Source organism: Mustela nigripes, chromosome 6 (genome assembly GCF_022355385.1).
Source record: "Mustela nigripes isolate SB6536 chromosome 6, MUSNIG.SB6536, whole genome shotgun sequence".
Taxonomy (NCBI): Eukaryota; Metazoa; Chordata; class Mammalia; order Carnivora; family Mustelidae; genus Mustela; species Mustela nigripes.
The window spans coordinates 2886610-2905094 of NC_081562.1; the positions used below are offsets into that span (position 1 = coordinate 2886610).

The 18485-nt window shown below is 58.0% G+C and overlaps 3 long non-coding RNA genes across 4 annotated transcripts in view; all 3 read right to left on the reverse strand.

Annotated features, from left to right (window-relative positions):
• LOC132020427 (uncharacterized) overlaps positions 1–562 on the reverse strand; it is a 1330-nt gene extending 768 nt beyond the window's left edge. Inside the window, exon 1 of the long non-coding RNA XR_009404957.1 lies at positions 510–562. This is a non-coding gene — a long non-coding RNA (uncharacterized LOC132020427). The remainder of the gene's footprint in view (positions 1–509) is intronic.
• Positions 563–4515: 3953 nt separating this feature from the next.
• Positions 4516–8567, reverse strand: LOC132020428 (uncharacterized). Of its 2 annotated transcripts, none has more exons than XR_009404959.1 (4): positions 8023–8567; positions 6951–7025; positions 6464–6692; positions 4516–5248 (listed from the first exon to the last, which is right to left on the reverse strand). It is a non-coding gene; the product is annotated as an uncharacterized LOC132020428 (long non-coding RNA). The 2 variants fall into 2 exon arrangements; XR_009404958.1 differs by having other exon boundaries at positions 6951–7186.
• Positions 8568–9609: 1042 nt separating this feature from the next.
• Positions 9610–17735, reverse strand: LOC132020429 (uncharacterized). The gene is made up of 4 exons (XR_009404960.1): positions 17562–17735; positions 17186–17348; positions 11594–11659; positions 9610–10179 (listed from the first exon to the last, which is right to left on the reverse strand). It is a non-coding gene; the product is annotated as an uncharacterized LOC132020429 (long non-coding RNA).
• Positions 17736–18485: the final 750 nt, after the last annotated feature.

An 18485-nucleotide genomic window follows, 5' to 3' on the forward strand; every position in this document is an offset into this window, starting at 1 on the left:
CCCCCCCACCCCACCCCCCGCCCAGGGAGCCTGCTTAGTCTGAGGGAGGCCTGCGCATCTGCGGGGTGGGATCCTCTCTCTGCCGGGGTCCCACATAGCCTCTTGTGGCCAAGAGACCTCAGACTGAGTTTTCTGCTGAGCACTAACTCCTGCCTTGAAGAGGAAAAAAGCAAACAAATTCGCATTCATAATGACCCAGAGCAATACAGATGCCCTAAAATCTTAGTCGACTTCTGTCCATCCACCTCTGGTCAGTTCCAAGGACTGGCATCCAAAACCAAAACTCTTGCCAATGGGGAGAATTCAAACCAGAAACTTCTGTGTCCCAGCAGGAGGCCATGGGATTTGGCCTGAGCACCCCATCCAACCATCATCTGGTGGTCCCCACGAAGGGGGTCTGGGAAACAAAGGCTGCCCTGGTGAAGTACCAGGCCCGGGCACTGGGCTGCAGACTGCATCCCCAGAAGCACCGCACAAGAGAGGGCAGACCCTCTTGCCCAGAGGCTTACCTCTGAGGAGCTGCTTGAGACAGGCCCGGGGCTGGGCTGGAAGTCCTGTCAGCCTCCACCCCAGGATTTCCCTGCTAACCCACCAGCCTGCCCGCTCAGTTCTCATCAGCTTGGCTTGAAGTGAAGTCTTGGTTTTCTTGACCCTCGGCCATCCGGGAGAGGCAGAAAGGATCTCTTCTCAGCCAAGTTAATTGTTCAGGCTTCTCTGCATTTGGATAGGCCAGTTTCAGGCCTGTGATGCCTCGATGTGTCTCTCAGGAGTTTGCGGAGCGAGCCACCCCAGCTACAGGCTGTGCGGGCTCCGGCTGACATCCCAGATAGCCCACGCCCCTGAGTGCAGAGGAGACAGTCCTGTTTGTACGGGTCTCCCAGGGCTGCCGAGGCCGATGACCGCCAGCTAAAGTGCTGAAAACAGCTCAGCTTGTTTCCTGCAGTTCTGGAGCTCAGAAAGTCCAAATACAGGGTCACAGAAGGACTAAACTCAGGGCGTGGACAGGGATGCCTTCCTTCTAGATGCTTCCTTGCCTCCCCAGCTTCTGGCAGGCACCGACGGTCCCTGGCTTGTGGCCTCTGCCTGCATCTGGAAACCTCCAGCCTCTACCTCTTCCCACTCCAGTTCCTCCCAGACCCTTCTCACAAGGACCCGCTCAGATCACGGAGCACCACCGCTCCCTCTCCAGGCTCTCAAATTAATCACGTCCGCAAGCTCCATATGAAGTAACACTCTCAGGGTCCGAGGGGGTGGGGAATGCAAAGATATTTGGAGACCATTATTCAACCGACTATGATCTTTCATGACATCTAGCAAAAGTTCCCAGTTTTCCCCCGTGAGTGACGGAGCTCTCCTTCCTGCCCCTGCCCCTCACTCAACTTGGCCCTTTACAGAATTCAGGGTCTGCCCCCAGACACATCCCACTTCCTAGTACAGAACTCTGCATGAGTTAGGATATTGGCAGTTGCAGGAAATAGAAAATCCAGCTTAGATGGGCTTATGCTATAAATTGTTTTTAATTTTATTTATTTACTCATGAGAGACACAGAGAGAGAGGCAGAGGGAGAAAACCAATGTGGGACTCGATCCCAGGACCTTGGGATCATGACCCAAGCTGAAGGCAGACACTCAACCGACTGAGCCTCCCACGTGCCTGGGCTTACGCTGTAAAGGGAATTTCTCGGTTTTCACAGCTGAGCAAGCCCAAAGGTGAGTGGGAGTCTGGAGAGGGGCTGGAACAGGACAATGGCCCCCTTGAGGTTCCAGGGTGCTTCTGTGGGCCACCTGGACCATGTGCCCACCCTTGAACCAATCACCGTGGCCAGGAAAGGCCACACTGGTGTACGGGAGCATAAGGGATGATGGGAGCCCATCTTTCCAAATACTGTGGCTGCTACCCAACAAGGGAGGAGTGGGTGGATGCTGGGGCCCCAGTGGTTATTACACGCCCAAGGTGGGAGCCGTGTTGACACACTGATTGATTTAATGGCCTAAAAGTGCTGACTTATTTGTCAACATTTTTTGACTGGACAAAATATACATACGATGCCGGGCACAGTGTGAATATATGGAAATCTCACCAATATGGACGTAGAAGGGGGTCTGGACGGCTCGGTCCAGTGGGCATCCCAGACTCTCGATCTGCCTCAGGTCTTGGTCTCAGGGTCGTGAGTTCAAGCCCGGTGTCAGGCTCCAGGCTGCTCGTGGTGTCTACTAGAAAAAAATAAAATAATAATAATAATAAATAAATAAATAAGGAAGTAAAAGTCCCCAATAGGAAACAGTCCAATTTTATATTTTTAAGATTCTATCCATTTATTTGAGCGAGAGAGAGAACGAGAGAGAGAACATGAGAGGAGAAAGGTCAGCAGGAGACGTAGACTCCCGCCGAGCAGGGAGCCCGATGCAGGACTCCATCCTGGGACTCCAGGATCAGGACCTGAGCCGAAGGCAGACGCCCAACCAACTGAGCCGCCCAGGCGTGCAGAAATAGTCCAATTTAAAAGATTAAGTGCATTTTTTAAATGTTTTGAGGGAACCGACCACGGGACACATTTAAGAGGCAAGGCAAGAGCCAAGTGAACAAATCACAATGGACTTTGGCAATTTTTACAAATTAAAAAAATCAAGAACACGCCCCTTACAGACAGACCAACAAAGAGGAAAACAGGCAGCGGGAGCGAAAAGGAGGGTCCCCTATGGGCGGCTCCGTGTGACCAGAAGCATCTAGAGCCCTGAACACACGTGTGCCTCGACCCTGCAATTGCCTCCAGAGGAATCATCCTAAGAAACAGTGGGGCGAGAGAGCCAAGGTCCGTGCCCATGGGGTTCACCGAGCTGCCAACGGCGGGGAGCCGGCAGCCGTCTGAACAGGAGAGTGAGGAAACCCCGACGCGAGGGGTGAGACCCCCATGTCACAGGGTGAGTGCAGCCTTTAGAAACAAAGACGTGCATCTGCACTTCCTTTTTATGGAGAAAAGTGGACAGCTAAGTGGAAAAGGCAGGTGGCAACCTTTGTTGGAAAAAGTCTTACCTGCAGACCTGGAAGAAAAATTCTGGAAGGGCATCGCGTCAGTTATAGTGCCCCCGGATGAAGAAAGCGTAATTCAGCTGATTTAAACAACTACGGGGCTGGATGCGGTGGGTGCTTGGCGAGTCCGCGTGGGAGGAAGGCTTGGACACGGCTGCAGCCCCGGCGCAGACGTGCTTCTCTGCATGGGTCTCAATTCTGTGCCCCTCCAGGCGGAGACCTTGTCCCCCAGACTGCCTAGTCACAGGGCCTGCCCGCTCTCCCCTCCGCGGGACAGTGGGAGTCTCGCTTCCCAGAGCTTCTCTCCGAGTGAGGAGGGGACCCTCCGGCCCACCTTAGACTCAGATCACCTGCTAACCCAAAGCAATCGCTCGGCCAAGGAGGACAGCCTCACTCGGAAGACGCCGACGCACTCCCGCTGGCTGCCTCCGGATGGAAGGATAGCAGGAGGCTGTTTGTTTGGAAATATTTTGTATGTTAAGAAACTTCCAGAAATCTTTCCAGGCTTAACTTCCACATGTAGCATGTGATCTGCGTCACTCCAGTAAAATTCCCTCTTACTGACCCCAGCCACCGTTTCTTCGGACACTCCTCGCTGTGTTTCCTGTGTATTTGCTGTGGACAGAGTTTGAGTATTTCTGCTTCGTATGCAGCCCTGCCCCGTCAGAGAATCTCTTCTTATTTCTGATAGTTTGTCTTTTTTTTTTAAACTTATCAAATAAGTTAAAATGTTTTTATTATAAAGAAAACTAAGAAGGCAGAGATCACGGAAGGCGTTGCCTGATGAACCTGGGAATGACCGCTGGACTTCAGGGACGAGAGAGGTCAGGGCAGGTGTGCACTGCAGGAACCGCTTTGACACCTCCTGCCCGGTGACTCGTCCTGGAGCTCCCAGATTGTTCTCTGGACACCCTGCTGTGGGGCCAGTGTCGTCCTGCACCACTGGGTGTGCAGGTTTTGGGATGACAGGCAGTAATCGGCCCCTTTCCCATGGGAGACGCTGCAAGACATGAGCTGGGGAAGGTTGGGGCCACGTTCCCTATGCGTGGAGAAAGGGGCAGCAGATGAGGGACAGGAGAACAGCCCAGACCTGGCCGTGCTGGAGCCCCCCCTGTCCCTTACCCACGCAGAGGCCCATCACTCCTGCGGCAGCCGTCCTGGGAACTGTGGCAGCCCACCGGGAGGCAGGTATGGGGCCAACCCCAGACAGCCTCAGCCAGGGTGGGCTCTGAGACCCGGGCATGTCAGACCCACTGTAAAGCAGTGGTCACAGCTCAGTCCTTGGGGGTGGAGGGAAAAGAAAGCCATGCTGCCCTTTCTACTCACCTTCCCAGCAAAGAAGGAAAGAAATTAAATTTGCTCACATTTAGAATATGAACTGATAGAGGTCCATGTACATAATTCATAAATAAATATGTACAGATTTGTCTTCAAAAAATTTTTTTACCAATAGACATGGGAAATAAAGTTAGAAAACTTCTGCTACAAACTGTTCTTTATTTCTACATCATGTTCTACTGCCAGTAAGTAACTGCCACCTCTTTCCTTCTAAAATACAAAATGCCTCCCCTCCCCCCCACCAGGCCTGCTCGGTGGGATTGCTCCATGCAAGACGGGTTTTCCAGCAAATGGGAAAGGTGTTACACTTACACCTGTTCAGCATCTCTCCGGAAAGGGTACCGTCTGGCACGCCATTCCCCAAACCCTCATTCCCCACACAGAGGCTGTGCCCAGCCTGGTACATTGGATCTGCTCCAGCCTGCTTGCTGCCTTGAATTGAAGGTGACAAAGTTCTCAGTGCAGAAAGTGTATTTGCAAACGGGGACAACCTGCCCGTGCTTCCTCTAAGACGGTCAGCGAGTAAACGTTTCCTCCTGGTTCCAGGGTTGGAGCGAACATTACAGTCCAGAAACTTCGATGGGCTCAGGTGCACAGGGAAGAAAAGCAGTCAGAAGGGCAGGGACTGCGGCCGCCGGAGAGCAAGGCGATGCCCCAGCACAGGCACGAAACACGCTCTGGTCATGCTAGGTGCACCACAGAACACTAGTCCAAGTTACTTGTTCTTTATAGCCCGGAAGCTCAGTGAACTGCACTAAAATTAAATTCCAGAATCTGATGTTTATCCGCCGGCTTTGTGACAGGTGCGCGGGCATGCTGTGGGGCCACTCCTTGTCCTCCTCCTCCTTCCAAAATGACCTGTAGATACGGCTGACTCTTCTGAAACAGGACAGTAGCTGCTCAGCCGCATCTCTCTGAGACACGGTGGGGGGACAGGGACAGCCCTTCTGGGGAGGTTAGGCTCCCTGGTAATGTATCTGAAGACGCCCCCTGCTCAAGGGACCAAGACCCGGGGCAGAACTGCTGTCAACTGACCCTCGGGCCCCATCCCAGGGACTTTGGCAATGCCTCGGCCCCTCCATCACTGTGTGTGCCCAGGCACAGGCAGGACCTCAGGGGACAGACTCAGGCAACAGCCGGGAGAATCTCAGTGCGGGAACTTCCCGGTCAACCTCCTACGGCACACTCAGTCCCTCTCGCCTAGCTTCCCACGTCCCGCCCCCTCCACACCTTCAGCCCTGTGGTCCCACGTCTCCTGCCCCTACCCCCTCCACCCCCCTCCACCCCCCCCCCCCCCCCCCCCCCCCACCCCCGGGCCTTCAGGATCTGGATCCTCCCAGACGCTGGGGAGCAAAGGCTCTGTGGGAGGCGAGTCCCTCGCTGCAGCTTCCACCCGTGACCTCTAGATGGCGCGGAGCGAAGGTCTGGGCCACCGTCCGGCCAAGAAGAGCAGAGGCCAGAATAGAAGAAGGCAGAAGGTTTGCTGGAAGTGGGGCCGCTGCACTTGAAAGGAGATGCCTGGGTGGAGTCCCAGAAGTCCTGTGGGAGCCCGGCCTGGGGACACCCGTGCCCAAATCCTCCAGGTCTCCCTGGGTCTGGTAGCCCGCCCTGTGCCCCAGACACAGGGACAGCCAGGGAGCCCGAGACCGGGACCACCCCCCACCCCCCACCCCCCCCAGGCCTTGAACGTCAAGCTGCGTGCAGGAGGTGCTGCCGGCAGGGGCAGAAACCCAGGCCAGCCAAGCAGGCACGAATAGGGTCCCTGGTGGGGGTCCATGATGCCAGGCATGCTGCCAGCAGGCAGGGCCAGCAACAGCCCCCGGGCCCCGAAGCTGCTGCCGAGACGCCTCCCCTGCCTCGCTCCTGGCATAGAGCGGGCTGCACCTGCAACCTGGCCCCTCGGCTCAGGCTGCGGGGGTTTCTGGTAGGCGACAGGCTCCCACCCCACCCGGCCTGGACCCAGGGAGAGAGCGCGGGAGGAAGGAGGTGGGGCACTTCGCCTGCTCTCCTCTGAAGCCCCGAGAAGCTGCTGGTGTGGGACTGGTGGCTGAACGGGGGCTTCCCTGTGGGCTCTCAGCCCCGGGGGTCACTCACTCCTGCGAGCCGTCAGAGCCCGGCTGGAACCCCACGTCCAGCAGCAGCAGTGGCCCCTGGGGATTTTGGGCTCCGGGCCAGGAGCGAGCCTCGTCCGTCCTCCCCGCTGGCTTCCTTCGTTCCTCGCTCGCTCCTGTCAACCACTGACCCCAGACGCTCCTCCACGGCTGCCCGCCTCGGCCACACCTGGTGTCTGAGCGGCCTGGCGTCCTGCCTGAGCACAGCTGGGCTGTGGGAACAGACAGTGGGCCTGAGTCATCATACCCATGCGGACGAGGGGCTGGGGGTGTGTCAGGGACCGAAGCACCGCACAGGTCGCCCAGGGCCCATGTCCCCTCCTCTTCTGCGCATTCCCCCGTGTCCCAGGTATGGTATCATCACTCACTGTAACCCGGGAACGACGCCAGAGCCGGCCAGAGAGCTGGCTGGGGTCAGGCAAGCCCAACTCCGTGGAACCCAGCTCAGCCGGCCTCTCCCTGGGCCTCACCTTCCACATCTGTGAAACGGGGGTGGTAACCAGTCCTCCAAGGATCTCACAGGTTCTTCTGGATGCCTGCACCTGCTGTCGGCAGCACCAACAGACCCCGACTCAGAGGCCCTTTGCTGCCAGTGGCGATGGGGGTGGGGGAAGGGGCAGCCTGGTAACAGAGCATCCTTTAAATGTCCCCCCGAGGATCTGGATTCGCACTGTGACTCATGGTCATGCTGGCTTCCGCCCGTTTCCTTATTGGAAGAAGACGGTAATGAAAGGGTGATTTTTTTTTTTTTCCTGCAGTTTAAGCAGGAGACAAAGCAGGCTCTGTGCACCCAGAGACTTTGCCCTTCCTGCTCGCTTTCTGCTTCCAGGGACGTCACAAGGTTTACGGAGAAAAGAGCAGGCAAAGGCCGGGAACCTCACAGCTACCCGAGCGGCCAGCGTCCCGGAGCCCTCTCCTCCGCACAGCTATTTTGCCGACGGGCAAGCTGAGGCCCGGAAGTGAGCGCTCTATCTAAGGCTGAGCTGGGCTGAGCCCCAGCCTCGGACTCCCAAGCTGGCCGGAGCTACTGCTCCTCCGCCCCAAGAGGAGGCCATCCCCACGGGGGAGGTAGGATAGAGGATAGAGGCAGAGGTACAGCTCCTCAGAAGGGGGAGCGGTGCTAACGAAGGGGTGGGGTCTCTCTCAGGCCCTTACCCCTGGTTCTCGGGTTCTGCGGGGGCTACAGGGCAGAAGATCAGAGGGGCGATTCCCAGAAGGCCCACTCTGCTTCCTGACCTTCCGAAGCACTTGCCCACAGGGAAGCCCAGCTGTCTGGGCCCTGACCACTGAGACCACACTTCTTTTTAAAGGGGAGAGGGGTGGTTTGGGATAAATAAAAAAAGTATATTCGGGGCCCCAGTGTCAGCAGGAAAGACCCTGCGTGACCATCTGGCTTCCTGCACGTCCTTGCATGCTTTCAAGGGAATTAGGGCCCGGCAAGGCCAGGGGAACGGCCCCCGGTCACCTGGCTGGCCCCCAGAGCAGCCCTGGGCCAGAAGACAGCCCTCGGCACCCAGCCAGGGCTCCCCTCACACCAGTCACCTGTGCGGCTCAGGGACACTGGCTCACAGCAGCAGAGACATGTCGCCGGCTCTAGGCCAGGCCCCGTGCAGGCAGCCGGGTGCCAGATGGCCTCTGGGGCTGGGACAGTGATCGGAGGCCCCCAAGCCCAGGTACAGAGCAGTCCAGTGCCCGGACTCCGGACCCTGGGTGGGACAGGGCAAGGCAGGACCCCACTGTGCCTCGCTGGGCAGGGTGAGGACCTCCCACCACCTGATCGGCCGGGGAGAGTGTGGACTGCAGGTCCTCGCCCCCAACCCCACCGAATCGGGATCTCTGGGGGCCGTGTGCCCCCGCCTCCGCACGCCCTCAGCCTTGGGTCATGGGCAAGCAAGAGGCAAAACTGGGCATGTCCTCAGGGGCAGGGCACCCCCAGGACTCCGCCTACCCGTGGAAGAACGTTTGGTGTGGAATTTTCCATGACCCACAAAAGTGCAGGGAGGCTGAGGCCGATCGGCTGGCCCCCGCTCACGTGCAGCTGCTAATTGGCGCAGCCTGTTCTAGTTCCGCTCCAGGCCGAAATGAGGTCACCCACCCCGTGCTGCCTGAGGCGAGCCCAGAGGCCCAGGCCGTGCCTGGGGGAGGCCGGGAAACGTGGGTCAGGCCAGCTGAGGGTGACTGTCCACGTGAACTGGAAAGCCTGGCCAGGATGTGGGAGGAGCTGGACACCCAGGACAGGCAGGTGGTCCCGGGGGCCTGCTCTGTGGGGCACGTTCCCGGCCAAAGGGGTCATTGGTGGCTCTGAGTGGGGAGAAAGGTCAGGGCGGTTCCGGCGGTCAGGGGAGGCCACACCTTGGAGCGTGGGCTGCAGACCCTGGCTGGGCCTTCAAGTCACAGGCCTGCTCCATGTTTACTGCCGTTTTGAGGGGCTGCCAAGCTGTTGCTCAGCAGCCGCTCCATTTTGCCTCCCCGACCCACCCCCCCAGCAATGCACGAGGGTTCCGTCTCTCCACGTCACACCAACCCCTGTTACTCCCCAACGTCCTGTTGCAGCATCCCAGGGGCCGTGGCGCGGTCATCCACGGCGGTTCTGACTCACATCCTAACAACACGGAGCTGCTTCTCTCAGGCCCCCGGCCATTGGCAAATCTCTGTGGTGGGTACAGGATACAGGTTTGACTTCTCTCGGCCATGATTCTCCATGGAGTGGCTGTTTCAGGTCTCCGTTTTGCCACGGGGGCTGTGGTCTCGCGAAAGCTGTTCTGCAGAGCCCACCGTCAGACTCCGGACCGGGAGCTTTCTGGAGAGCTGTCCCAGCTCAGCTCCTGCCTGTGTGCACCCTCCCCTGTCCGTGGCAGACATCACTAATCGATCAAGCACCGGAAAGCCCAGTGATTCACCCACCCGGCCCCTCTGAATATGCCCTTTGTTGGGGTGTCTGCCCTTGAGGAACTCGCTCACGAGCGGGAAAGGAAAGGGACGGACACGGGTTTCCAGGGGCAGAAGCAGAAGCCTGGAGTGGGACAGTGGGCGCCAGGGATGATTAGGGCTGGTTCTAGGCAGAGGAGACACAGAGGCAGTGGTTGGGATTCGGGAGGCTAGTAAGGAACACTCTTCCCACATTCAGAACCAAGTGAGAGACGAGACCCAGAAAGCCAAACCCGATCAGCCTATCAGCTTTACTACGGATAAAGCCGGGCTGAGCCTCGCAGAGACAAACCCTGGCGCGCACCAGGGGGGCCGTACTCCGAAAGACAGGTGAGGACAGGCGCCGGCCAGGACGTGCGGACATGGGGACCACCCAGCCCTGCTCGGGGTGGGGGGCCTCTAAGTGGGACCGCCGCTGGGGAGAACAGTGGGGAGGCTCCCCAAACCGTTTGGAGAGTTAGTCTGTAACCCAGGAACGGCACTCCTGGGCACGTACCCGACGGCACTGGCAGCGGGTCCCCACAAAACCTTGCGCACGGAGGTTCGCGGCAGCCAGAGAGTGCCAACACCCCTTGAGGAACTGCTGACGGCTGGCATCCCGCGTGGTCCGGCTGACGGCAGCAGGTGCCATTCGCCCGTGCCAAGGAGGGGCCCCCACGCGCACTCCCACAGGGATGATTCTTGAAAGCCTGACGCAAGGGGAAGGGAACAGTCACAAAAGCCCCCACGTTGCGTGATTCCATCCATGGGAAACGTCCAGAAGAGGCAATTCTGTGAGGACAGAAGGTAGACCGGGGGCTGCTGGGGGCTGAGGAGGGAGGGAAGGGCGGTGATGACCATGCCCTGACGGTGATGCTGGTGAGCCCCCGATGACCAGGGAACCGCATGCCGTCAAGGAGGGAAGCGTGTGGTGTGTGACCTACCGCTTGGCAAGGGGCTGACGGCAGCAGCAGGTTGGGCGCGTGGCCCTGGCTCAGTGCAGCCACCACGGAGCAGCAGCTTTTTCTGGGCTCCTGTCACCTGTCACTTGGCTTAACCCAGACCCTTCCCCACCCCCACAGCCTCCCCGACCACCTTCTCTCCAGCAGCCTCCTGCTGGGCCAGGCTCGGCCCAATGCATGGGCTCCTCGAATCCCACAGGTGGAGAGCCCCTCACAGGGAGGACTGGCCGGCCCTGCCTTGGCTCTTCCCAGGCCCCCAACCCATTTTCTGGAGTCGTTCCCCAAAGACTGTGCCTCCTGCTGTGGCTCTCACTTGACATCTAAGCAGAGACAGGAGCCAAGGGAGGTCGGGACCACACAGCCAGCGGAAGGTTGAGGGTGGGGGAGAACGTTTGGAGTAACAAGCCAGCACATTCAAAGCTTGGCTCTCCACGAAATACCAAGAGGAGGATGTGACTGTGCAGCAGGAACTAGGAGCAGAGAGGAGGGAGGTGGGTAAGAAGAGCCCTGAGGCCAGAGGGGAAGGATTTGAATGCAATCTGGATTTCCATCTAAAATGGATCCCATTAGGGCGCCTGGGTGGCTCAGTGGGTTAAGCCGCTGCCTTCGGCCCGGGTCGTGATCTCGGGGTCCTGGGATCGAGTCCCACATCGGGCTCTCTGCTCAGCAGGGGGCCTGCTTCCCTTCCTCTCTCTCTGTGATCTCTTCCCTTCCTCTCTCCTACTGTGATCTCTCTGTCAAATAAATAAATAAAATCTTAAAAAAAATAAAAATAAAAAAAAAATAAAAAGTTCTTTTAAAATGGATCCCATTAGCTGCTCCGTGGAAGCCCGGAGATCAACTGGTTCCAGGAATTTTGTTGGAACAGGCTGTGCTTCCTGGGCTATGGAATGACTCTCCTCACGGGTCCAGATGCAATTTTTAACCTCAGCTCCTAGACCACAGCAATTTCCTGTAAGGAGCTTTGGAGATAAGATACAGGCCTTATAAATTTCCCTATCGCTGGACTGTCTGCCAAGGTCCTTCGTCCCTTCTCCTGGGAGAGGCAGCCAGGCAAGCAACCCCGCAAGCAACCCGGCAGGCAACCGCCCCAGTGGGACAGCTTCCTCTCACCTCCACGGGAGCAAAGCCCCAGAGCGCTGGGACTATTAGGGCATCTGAGAAATGGCTTAAAAGGGTTCTTGTTTATCTTTTTGTGGTTGTTGAGGATTCCTTGAATGTTTCCATAATAAAAAAGATCTTACCATCACTTTGGTTTCTGATGTAAGAAGGGAAAAATTCTTCCTCTGCCTTCAAGGTCTTCTAGGGCACTAAGAATGAAATTTACAGGAAAGAGATTAACAGGAAAAACAAAAAACAAAGTCTTATTACATGCACACAGCAGCCCAAAAAGGAAATTGTGACCGACTGAAGAAATGACCAAGGCAGGCGGTTTTTATGCTTTTCAGACAGAGACCTAAATCTGGGAGATATTGATAGGACAAAGAAAGTATCACTTTGGGAGCTTCGACTGGTACGGAATTCAAACAGAATTTGGGCTGGGGCAGTAAATTACTGAAAAGTAATGAGCGTTGTGAAGACAGCCTTCTCAGCCCTGGACTTCTCTTTCTTTTCTTTTCTTTTAAAATTTTATTTATTTATTTGACAGAGAGAGAGAGAACACAAGCAGGGGGAGTGGGAGAGGGAGAAGCAGGCCTCTTGCTAAGCAGGGAGCCCCATGTGGGGCTCGATCCCAGGACCCCGGGATCATGACCCGAGCAGATTTAACGACCGAGCGCCCCAGGCACCCTCCAGCCCTGGATGTCTTATCTCTGGTGATAAGGATGTCTCCACCTCCTGGTACTGGGATGGTTTCTTTCCCGTGGGAGATTAATTTCCTGCTTTCCGGGCATGGAGGAGGGTCTGAGTGATCTTGCCCAGGCTGGCTCTCAAGTAACTTTTCTTTAAAATAATCAATATGGGGACGGCGGGGTGGCTTGGTGGGTTAGAGCCTCTGCCTTTGGCTCGGGTCATGATCTCAGGGTCCTGGGATCGAGCCCCGAGTCGGGCTTTCTGCTCAGCGGGGAGACTGCTTCCCCTCTCTCTCTGCCTGCCTCTCTGCCTACCTACGATCTCTATCTGTAAAATAAATAAATAAAATCTTAAAATAAAATAAAATAATCAATATGCCAAGGTAGCCCCTTTCCGGGCAGCCAGCCCTTGGCCCCACCCTTGGTGCAGGAGCCTGTGCATAGAAACAGCAGATGTGCATGTTTGAGTTCAGGCAACAGGGCTCAGAGCCCAGGTCCCGGAGGAGACCGCCCCTCTGGGCCTCAACACCTTCCTCTGCCAAATGGGAACAGCTAGCTTGCTCTCTTCCTGACACAGAGTAAGGTGCCGGTGAAGGGTAGGCAGCTGTTGCTGCAGCGTGAGCTAGGTCTCCTGGCTGAGCTCTGCCTTCCTGTCACGACTGTCATTACTGACTGAATGGCCCCTGCCCTTTCCAAATGCCAGTGTCCCCTATGCTTCTCCGGGATCTCAGCTCCACGCCCTTCTTCCGGACAGCCTTCCCGACTCCGAGTGAGGCCAGGTGCCCACAGAGCCTGGCAGAACGTTCCTCCTTTCCTTGTTGGCTCTGCTTTCGGGGTTGGGAGTCCAGGCACACAGTAGGGCTCGTCAAGCATGAGCCATTCCAGCACCTCCTCGGAGGCTGCTGTCCCCCTCTGGCCTCAGTTTCCCCAGCCGTAAGGAAGTGTCCTGAGCAGACACTGTCAGCACTGTTCTGGGGTCCAGAGATGAAGTTCGAGAACCTAGGTGAGGTTCGGTGGGGTGAGGTCCGGAGCCAATGACCAAAAAGGAATTCTTGAGACCTCATCTTTGGTGCAAAATGGTGGTTTATTAAAGCACGGGGACAGGACCCGTGGGCAGGAAGAGCGCTGCCCCGTTATTCTGAGGAGTAGCTGATCCTATACACAGGAGTTGGGTAGGTGAGAACAAAGGGGGTGATGTTAGTCTCTAAGGAATCTTGGAAGCAAGGTCTCCAGGACCTTGAGGGGCTAGCTATTGTTGGGAGAAAGGTTATTTATTACTAGCAGTAAAAATCTTCTTGTGAGACCCTTTAGATGTATATCAGTGGGCCATATGCTTGGGAATGATTCTCACACTATCTTGGAGATCTAGAGATAAAGTTTTACATTTTTCCTATCAAGTTTCCTTGTTAGTGAGATTTGGGTTTAGAAGAAATTTAACTTTATTTAGGGCTTGAGTAACTGAGTTATTTGCCTCTGGAAATTGTGCTATTGTTAAGATAGCTTCTTTGTTGTAAATCTCTAGGACATTGGTAAACCAAGGGAGACTCCTGTCTTGCAGGATTGAGACCTCTGCAAGTTAACTATCTGTTTTTCTTTTAGGGCAGTCAGGGGTGCCTGAGGAATGTCACACGTATTACGGGGGAGCGGGTGGAGAGGGGTGCGAGGTGCCAGCTTCTGCTCTGTCCTCAGCCAGCCTCCTGCTCCCTCATCACAGACACTCCCACGCCCAAAGTCCAAGCTCCTAACTTCCTCCTCTGCTGGTTGTTGTCCACACGGACTCCGAGGGGCTGGCCTCAGCGCCTATGCACAGACCGTGTCTTGGGCTCCCGGACCGGCCCCTCACTGCCCTGCAAACATGTTAGGGGGGTTGCGTTGTTTCCACACCAGCGGACATCAGCAGTTCTCCAAGATCAGCTTGCGACTCGCCATGTTTCTACGATTTTTTTTCTTTCTATTCCTTTTCTCCCTTTCTTTTTTGGGTCTGTTTTGTTTCTGTCTGGGGACTCCGTTCTAGGCTGTTTGTGTGGCAAAACTTCCGGATGGAGCACAGATCCTGTCTGTTTGCTCCTCATGTTTGAGATCCTCTTTCCTCCAGAAGGTGTTGGTTGCACGTCCGTGGGGCTGTCCGAGGCCCGTTTCTCCTTCTGCTGTGGGGCACCAGGCTCCTGACGCGGCCGCACGCCGCCCCCTCTGCTCCCCAGGCCCACCTGCTGCCGGAGCGGTGCCCCCGTGCCACTCAGATCCCGGCCCCCTCACTCCCGTCTCCGATCTGTCACAGACCTCGCATGTAAGCAGCCAAGCATGCTGACGGCGCTACCTCCCTCTGCTTGTCCCTCTGAAAATCACAGCGTGCGGCTTCCACTGTGGCCTCGAAGTCCTGGGCATAGGGTCAAGTTTCCCCCACCCCAACCCCCCCTCCAGCTGACCAGGGCTCCATGCTGGGTCACAGATGTCACCAGGTGGGGGCCTTCCCAGGGCATCCACGGCGGCAAGGCTGGACAGGGAGCAGCCTCACCCCCTAAAAGGAACTGAGGCCACACTGCACCGGGCAGAAGGGGACACTTGACCACAGATCCCAGGGGAGACAAGCTCACCTGGGGAAGGAAGCTGTCCTGCCAGTGCCTTAGCTCCCCTCGAGCCCCGGCCTCCTGCCCCCCCCCACTACCCTCTGCCAGATCCCACACTCTCCTCCCCACAACAACCACCTTAGCGGACTCTCAGCCCACCTGGCTGTCCAGATTCCCTCCAGCGGCAGGGGTGAGGAGGCGGGATCTCCCAGCCTGAACTGACCCAGACTTCACCCCACAGGAGCCAGGCTATCCCGCGGGAGGGTCTGCTATGGAAACAACAGTCCCTGCCGGGGGCAGCAAACCAGTCTGCTCCCCATCGCAGCAGCATGTCCAAGTGGCGCAAGGGTGGTCTTCAGGGCCCCCCGGCCCTCTTTCCTTCCCTAGTCCCCGGCGGGCACCTAGAAGCCCCTGACCCTGGTTCCAAAGCTCGCGGGGACTGTCCCCTCGCTTTCAGAGCGGTATCAATCACCTCGAGCAAGAAATGAGCTACAGCTAGCTCGGTGACAGGCACCCACCCATCAGGGCTGTCACCCCAGCAGGCCTGCAGAGTCCGCGGGATCCAGACCAAGCCCAGTCCTGGCCTTGGGAGCCTTCCCCCTCGGTGCAACACTCCGCACAGCTCCCAGGTGTGCAAGCAGCCCTGGTCCCCCACCACGTTATTTTTGGCTGCGCCCCCTTCATCAGTCCTTCAGCTTAGATCCGCCCTGCGGCCACTGCCCACTGGCACCTCTATCCCGGCCCGGGATGGAACAGACTGGCCCCACCACAGTGCCCAGGGCGAGTTCGCGCAGAGGAAGGGCACGGGCTGCGGCTTCTGCGGGTCTTCTGTTCTCACATCTCAGCCTCTCCCATGCCAGCGTGCCACCGCAACAGCCACCCTCTACTTAGAACTTGAACAGGTCAGGTTAGTTTGGTGGGTCTCAGTCTCTCCATCTGCGAAAGAGGGTAAATGTCTCCCATTCCCAACAACTATTGTCCGGGTCCCACATGCAATGCAAGGTGCCTTGTAAATTCTCAGCGTGTCTAAATGTTTGAGCCGCTTTGGGCCTAGGACACGTCCTCAGAGCAATCAGCCTGGACAGGCTGCAGTTGGAAGGCCCCTCCACGGTGGAGGGCAGGGGCCGCATTCCTGGGAGCCAGCATGTCTGGGGAGAGGTGTCTCCTCACCCCACCCAGCAGTGTGCTGACGTCAGGTCAGGGCCCTGACTGACTTCAGGCAAAGGAAGCTTGGAGAGATAAGCAGGTGGCTATCCCAGCAAACGAGTCCAGGAGCTCCCGGGACACAGGCAAAGTAGGTTGGAGGCCACTGAGGTGCTGGAAGGTGTGGCTGGTGCCTGGGCCCTGCTGGTGGCCAAGAGGGGTCAGCAGATCTCAGGCATGGATGACCCGGTGGGCGGAATCTTTGTGGGCGTTGGTGGCAATGCTATGGGGCACGGTAGTATCTCTGGCTAGGGGAGTGGGTGTGGGCCCCTGCTGGGCAGGATGTCTGGCCGAGACAAGCTGGCCAGATTCGGGCTGCAGCCCAAGCCTGCACAGCAGCCATGGACAGGGGCAGGGCAGCATCAGGCCAACTCAAGCTTCGGGCCGCTGGCTGAATCCATGCCCTCTGGCCTCGCCGGCATCCCGGGCATGTCTAGCCCCTGGAGACGGCTGGGGCCAGCTGTGCACACACCGGGCTGGGGCCAGGCTGGGCTACTGACACTGTTCTGCCGCAGCCCGGGTGGGACGGGGCCGCACGAGGGAAGCCTGAGTGCAAGTGTCACGGGGCGAGCTGCCTGCAAACCTGGTGGCCTTAAAGGAGGGATGTGGGGTGAAGGAGAAGCCGAGTGGAGGTTTCCCAGGCCGGCCTTAGGGAAAGGGATCATGGCCCAGGCCCAGCACCGGAAAGGCACGGCTGCCAGCACAGAGGTGAGCTAGACAACCAGGCGGCCATCACGGGATCTGGGGGCTGTGCCGCTGGTCGCCTTCACAACGGGCCCCGGAGGCCCCCCAACAGCGCTTGACACACAGCAGGGGCCTGGCAGCCGCTCTGGCCCCCGGTGCTCCGCTCACATAGGGTCTGACATCCCCGCCCCAATGCCTGCATTTCATTTCCTTCTTCCAGAGTGTAAGTGAGGGGTCCTGCACTGGCCAGACTCCTCCTCCGCTAGGCCCGGAGCTACAGCCCGCTCCCCCACCCCCACCGCCAATGTGGAAGGTCACTGTATTACTCCACTGGGGCTGCAAACCACCACGGACGGGGTGGGGCTTAAACAAGAGACTTATTTTCTCAGCTTTAATCTGGAGGCGAGAAGTACAAGGTCAAGGCGCTGGCATGCTGGTTTCCCGCTGGGGACTCCCGCCTTGGCTTGGAGATGGCCACCCTCTCACTGCCTCTTCATAGACTTGACCCTCTCCGGGGTCTGTGCGTCCACAATTCCTCTCTAAGCACACCGGTCTGATCCGGTTACGGCCCGCCCACCTGTCCTCATTCTACCTTAATCACCTCTCTGAAGGCACTGCCCCAGGGAGCAGCCACACTTGAGCTCCTTCCGCAGGGCTTCCTCGGTGCTCTGGGTGGATGCTCTGGTTTCCCCCCCGCATAGGTGGGGTCCGCGTCCTCTCTGGGTTCCCACTTTGGCTCCAGCCTTTATGAGCTGCTGTGTGGCATTAAAGGCTCTAGATGAATAAGCTGGGAGGGGCAGAGGGAGCCCAGCCCAGGGAAGCCACAGGAGGTGGCCCGGGCAGGGAGGCGAGCATTTCTGCAGCCCTGCCTGCCCACCCACACTTTCCTGCCATCCTCCCCCTCGGATGCCCCGCTGACACCAGCCCCCTGCCGGCGCTGGCGCAAGACTTCCACAGAAGTTTCATACCCACACTTGCAGAACCTCAGAGCAGCAGCCGTGGGAGGGAGGCAGGGCAGGCCTTCCTTCGTCCACCCCACTGGGCTGGAGATCAGGGACGGCTTGCCCAAGGGCAGGGCTCCGACTCACCCACGGCCTTCTGCCCTCTCCTGCTCTCCCTGCACCTGGCCTGGACAGGGGCTGGGCTCCCAGTGAGGAATGAATCACAGGGAGCTGGCAGGGTAAGGCCTGCATTTGCGGCTACCCAGTGCCAAGCACAGACAGGAGGCCCGCCCTCCTGCCGTCTGCAGGGAAGCGTCCCACCAGGGGAGCCGCGGAGAAGCAAGGCTGGGCAGGGAGAGCTGAGGGGGAGGCAGATGGCTGACTGCGCCCCTGCAGTCAGACCCCGGTCACTTCTGAGCCCCTTGCCTGTAGACAAGTTTCTCGGCTTCCCTGAGCTGCAACTTCTTCATTGATAAATCGGGGACTGATGCGTCATGGACCAAACGCTGGCGTGCTCACCCTGTACTCGGACTGTTTTCAGTGCAAGAGCTACAGGATCGACCGATCCCTGCCCTCTGGAGCTGGGTGGGGAGGGGCAGACATGCTCTGAGGGCAGGGCCAGAGAGGGCTGCCATGGTCCTTCTAGCTTGGAGGTCAGGGAAGGCCCCCCATGTGGCTGAGCTGGGCCTCTGAGGAGGAAAAGAATCCGGGGCACAGGGTCAGAATAACACCTCCCTCTCCTTGGGTCGACTCGGGAGGGGAGGGTTCAGCTCCCTGTGTCCCCCCCCAACCCCCACTTTACCCCAGGCCCCTAGGAGAAAGACCTCCTTCCCCAGCAAGCCTTCCTTGGTCGCAGGTTGCAGGCCCCCTCCCCTCGCAGGCTGGCCTGAGTGCCTGGGGCAGGGGCTGCGGGGGCTCTGGGACCCTCTGCAGCCCCAACCCAGGTCGGAC